The following is a 3,704-nucleotide window of genomic DNA, read 5'->3' as shown; positions in this document are numbered from 1 at the left end:
GCTAAAAAGCCAGCTTTATTGTGTCTATGTTTTATTGTTTTATATTTCTGTAAAGCGTTTTGTAAACAGCTTTGGTTCTCGCATTGCTTACTGTTTGTGTTGTTTTTATTGTTTGTTTTAAATAAAGCTCTTTGTAAACTCAGCTTTTTGAATGGTGCAATACAATGAAGTTCATTGTTATTATATTGTCGCAAACAAATCCCATTGGCTCCCACCATCTCCGATATCTGGTGAGAACAACTTTTTTTCAGGCCCCTCCTCCTATCCTTCCCAACAAAGGAGGAGACGCCCATTATCACAGCTTAGACTGAAAGAGTGACATTAGAGGCCTTTGTGCAGGTTCTAATGGGAGAGCTAAATAGAGGTTAACAAGTTCTTTCTAGGAGGAAAATCCCGTTTTTGGCACCTGGCTGATCAGCACCATGGAGAGTTCCAAATAACCATAGCATTTAAGCATGATAAAAGACAGTAACCAACATTTCTGATCAGGATTGAATAAACTCATCAATTCAATTTCAGCTGAGCTGAGGAATTGGATTTTTTGGGGGATAGGAAGCAGAATTGGAATTGTATTAGAATTTCAGGACATTGAATTTAATTCTGTGCAATTTTATGAAATCTACATATCTGATCTTACATGTTTTAATATGATCAACACAGAATATCATAACATGTTTAAGGTACCTTTCACATGATATTTAATGCATAACATGTAGGATACTCATAATCGATGCATATTTGATTTGTTCAACGGTATTTTATTTGATTCAGAATGTTTGCTGTAGGATGTTGAGCAAGTCAAGACAATCTTTCTTAGAAGTGGAATTTTATGGAATCTCATGGAATTCAATTCTGTTTCATGTCATTCCAATTCCAATCATAATTCTGTTTCCTTAGAGCTGGGTGGACCCAACTCCAGGAACTGAATTGGAATTCATGCATTCTCAATTCAATTCATTTCACTGATATTCAAACATAATCATCAACCATACAAGCAAACAAATGCCCCTTGCACTGTAAATTGAATTACAAAGAGGCATATTTAAGCATGTACATGTAAGTCAGTTTGTCAGTTGCAGGGCAAGGGATCAAGGGAATAAACTACACATTTTTGCCTTTATTGTAAAATATTTATATGTTCTGTGCATAGATAATTTACAGTACATTCAAGTGTCTGTTACAGCACAATATGATATAACATTGATGAAAAACAACAACTAACATTTCAGGTTCAAAGAATGTCTAGCTATAGCTGTCATCATCACCCCTTCTCCAGTTTTTCAGATGGTTCAGTCCAGTGAATGAGCAAGGAGGGGAATGCTGGGAAGGTGGAGGACCTTGTAGAAGTGAAGCTGTGATAGGAAAACCAAAGATGGGAAAAGTTATGCGATTGCAATATTACACATAATAGTGATTTAAAATCTTTAAATTTGATATGAAATACAGTAAGACCAATTGGATTATAGGGAAATCCAGCCTAAAAACAGAAATCTTATGTTTTTTTTGTTTTTGTTTTTAGTGTCCAGTCAGTCTCTAATTTGTTGTGAACCTTGGTTGTCTGTTTTCTACTAGAAAGATTCAGACATTGATTGATCGCTGTGGGGTCACAGGAAATGCATGAATTCTATTTTAGGGCGGATTCTCACGTGGTTATTCTGACAGAAATCAACAATTATGAACGATAATCAATAATGTCAACATACACTCTGTTGAGATCCATTTCCTCACATTTCAGGATCCCTCTGACAGGGTCTTTATACAGGCCTGGAAGGCATCGATCAGATCCTTACAGTTCTCTTCTCCTTTCTCTCTGACGCTGAAACACAAAACCAGGTTTTACAATCGGCACACTACTAACCACATATCTTTACACATGCAGTCAATCAAATCTTTATTATCCTGTGAGGTCAGTTTCTAGACAGGGTTCACATAACATAACACAAAATACATAACAAAGGACACTTGTAACTAATGCCCCCCACCCCCCTTTTATTTAACCACATACACATACAGCACCAAAAGCGATACTAAAATCTGTATAACATTACTGACTGATGACACTGGTGGAGTGAGGTAGTTCGCTGGACACTCATAAGCCAAATACACACACACACACACACACACACACACACACACACACGCGCGCACACACACACACACACACACACACACACACACACACACACACACACACACTGCAGCTCAATACAGTTGTCACTCTTAATTGAAGTGCTTAAGGGACTTAAGAGGATTTCAGTGCGAGTTATGACATGACCGTGTGTAGACTGCAGAGAGACATGAACAATAAATCGCCAAACATCTGAGGAGTTGTGGCACTTGAATTTGTACGGACGACACGTGGAAATGACATCTCTAAACTTAATCCACACATGCATGAAAGGGGATTATTGCAGTCCGGCGTGACGTCACGGCGGCTGCATGTGTATTCGAGGATGTACGAGATGCAGCAGTGGGTAATCTGTGTGCAGTGATCACTGAGCTGGACATACATCAAATGTCCACTCCTGCAAGAGTGCACGTAACACGAGCCAGCTGCCTGGAATGTGCCAACTCTCTGCCTATTTTAAACCTTGACTCTATTTCTGCCACACGTGACATATACTGCATGTTACTAGAAGGGCCACCTGTGTCAATGCCATTCCACTTGGTCCTTGCGTTATAAAGTGGATTTGCTAAAAAGCTGTGAGTATTCTCCACTAAACCCTCATTAGAGCTAACGATCGATCGCCCCCCACACACTCTCTTAACGAGTCGAGCCCATGATGACAAGTCAAGGGGAATAAATCGGATGTCATGCGTGGAAGTCAACGAGTTGTGACTGGGAATGGCAAAAGCATTTTGTTGGGCCGTGTGGAGTGGATGGGAAGTGATCCGCTCTTTAGCTGTAGCCCAAACACACGGCGCACTAAATTATACAAAGACAGTCAGAGAAAGAGGCGCGAGGCACCAACGCTCACCAGGCATTGTTACGCATAACTTGGCTGCAGCAAATTAAACCATTCCATGTGGGACTTTGAATACACACACTCGGATAAATACCACTTTCAACATCCATAGTTTTACAGTGCAAGTGTCTGAACTCACCATTTGTCCACATCCTCTTTGATGACCTGGCAAGGTGCTGGCATGCAGGCTGCATCAGAGTCTGGCATTTTGACAGAAAGAAAGCTGGAGTTTGTGGAAGTCTGGTGCTGTGAGAGCTATACAGTCAAGTGGAAGTAGGCTTGATTATGGAGATGGGGGGGAGGGAGAGAGGGAGGGACGGAGGAGAGAGGGAGGAGAGAGGGAAGGAGGGGGAGGTATGACAGTGAGAGCATTAGCTGACAAGAGGGAGACATCATGGAGAATATGTAATAAACTGAAACATATAGGATCGTTTGGGAAACCGTGTGATCTCTTGTTTCCAGTCTGACTTTCCTACTTTTTGCAGGTTGTTTACTGTAAGTAAAGACTGATGACACAACAGCCATGGCTGAGGTCCTGTTTCACCTTTTCACCCTCACTCACTTTCTCTGGACTTCCCTTTCCATCCATGCACAATTGTACAGCATCCTATTAAAGGCATTCTTCAAGTTCTTTAATTCCTGTCCTTTGTCTTACTGTCTCTCATGAATATGCAGATACCTGATCTTTTGAGTCACCCGGTATGCATTACAAAGACGTGATAATGCATCTACCTACTC

General features: G+C 40.8%; 1 long non-coding RNA gene across 1 annotated transcript; it reads right to left on the bottom strand.

Annotated features, from left to right (window-relative positions):
- Positions 1–1,103: 1,103 nt before the first annotated feature.
- On the bottom strand, positions 1,104–3,227 carry LOC310771472. The gene is made up of 3 exons (XR_014552432.1): positions 3,106–3,227; positions 1,704–1,816; positions 1,104–1,352 (listed from the first exon to the last, which is right to left on the bottom strand). It is a non-coding gene; the product is annotated as an uncharacterized lncRNA (long non-coding RNA).
- Between the last annotated feature and the right edge of the window lie 477 nt (positions 3,228–3,704).

Source organism: Poromitra crassiceps, assembly GCF_964638095.1.
Source record: "Poromitra crassiceps genome assembly, contig: HAP1_SCAFFOLD_683, whole genome shotgun sequence".
NCBI classification, from domain to species: domain Eukaryota; kingdom Metazoa; phylum Chordata; class Actinopteri; order Beryciformes; family Melamphaidae; genus Poromitra; species Poromitra crassiceps.
The sequence above is the reverse complement of the archived record's forward strand: the minus strand, read 5'-3'. Positions and strand labels throughout refer to the sequence as shown.